This window comes from Zingiber officinale, chromosome 7A (genome assembly GCF_018446385.1).
Source record: "Zingiber officinale cultivar Zhangliang chromosome 7A, Zo_v1.1, whole genome shotgun sequence".
Classification (NCBI taxonomy): domain Eukaryota; kingdom Viridiplantae; phylum Streptophyta; class Magnoliopsida; order Zingiberales; family Zingiberaceae; genus Zingiber; species Zingiber officinale.
This window is the reverse complement of record NC_055998.1, coordinates 102,566,900-102,568,110: the sequence shown is the minus strand read 5'-3', so window position 1 is coordinate 102,568,110 and position 1,211 is coordinate 102,566,900. Positions and strand designations below refer to the sequence as shown.

The 1,211-nt window shown below is 31.0% G+C and overlaps 1 non-coding gene across 1 annotated transcript; it reads left to right on the top strand.

The window, feature by feature from the left end:
- The first annotated feature begins 558 nt into the window (after positions 1-558).
- TRNAM-CAU lies at positions 559-632 on the top strand. Its single transcript has one exon. It is a non-coding gene; the product is annotated as a tRNA-Met (tRNA).
- The last annotated feature ends 579 nt before the right edge of the window (positions 633-1,211 follow it).

Here is a 1,211-nt window from a genome sequence, read left to right as displayed (position 1 = left end):
ATATGAATTATTTAAATGATAGTTTATCTTTGTTAAATTTTAAGGATCTTACTTGAATGATTAGCTTGTATTGCATATTTAGATTATAGATCATGCTGATGTTTATTTTTGAAAATCCATATGAACATTCCTTTAATTTAATTTTTAAATGATAAAATAAATTTTAAACTTCCATTTCATATAGGAGTGTAGAAACATAATATATGAATTTTGAATTCCGTTCCAACCGTAGGCCCCTATAAATCTTAAGGCTATGATACCAAAGTTTTACGCTTCTTATCGAAGTTCCGTGCTTAAAAATGATTTTGTATTTCTTATAGAAGTTATATATTTTAGATCTTATAGATGCTATATTTTTCAGAAATTTTGGGTTTGGGAATCATAAAAAGTGAATAATAATTGTGATATATAAGGCATAGTAATGGTGTTGATTTTTTTAAAAGAGCACGACTAAGATTGTATTTGAACTGGAATTTGTTTATTTACAATATATGATGTGTTAAGTTAAACATCTCAATTGGAATTTGTTTATTTATAATATATGATGTGTTAAGTTAAGCATCCATGGCTGAATGGTTAAAGCGCCCAACTCATAATTGGTAAATTCGTAGGTTCAATTCCTGCTGGATGCACGCCAATCAGAACATTTAATAAGTCTATTGGAATTGGCTCTGTATCAATGGAATCTCATCATCCATCTATAACGAATTAATATGGTATATTCATACCATAACATATGAACATAGTAGTATTGATTTTTTGAGAATAACATAAAGTGTTACCGAATTATCTAAAATAACCTACCAAATTCTTAAATTCTATCAGTTTTGTTAGTTAATTCGGTTTAATATAACTTTTGCTTATCCCTAATATAGGATATTTGATCCTCTGATGGGCATGAAATGAATATTTGATCCTCCGATGGATATAAGGATGAGAATGAAAGTTGAATTCATGATAGAGATGGGGATACTCGATCTAAATCTGATCCATTGGTCATTGTCATCTATACTATGATGTATTATAGGAGATTTTCTTTTCAATAAGTAGTGGTCTCAATTGTGGCAAAAGACGAATACGCTCGTCCCCCGCCAACCCATCCCAGGGCCAACACGGAGGAGGTAAATCACGAACAACTACTAGCCTTTAGAATAATGACTAGGACATAAGGGAGACATTTACCTCGACTTTATCGAGGTTCGAACCCCAGG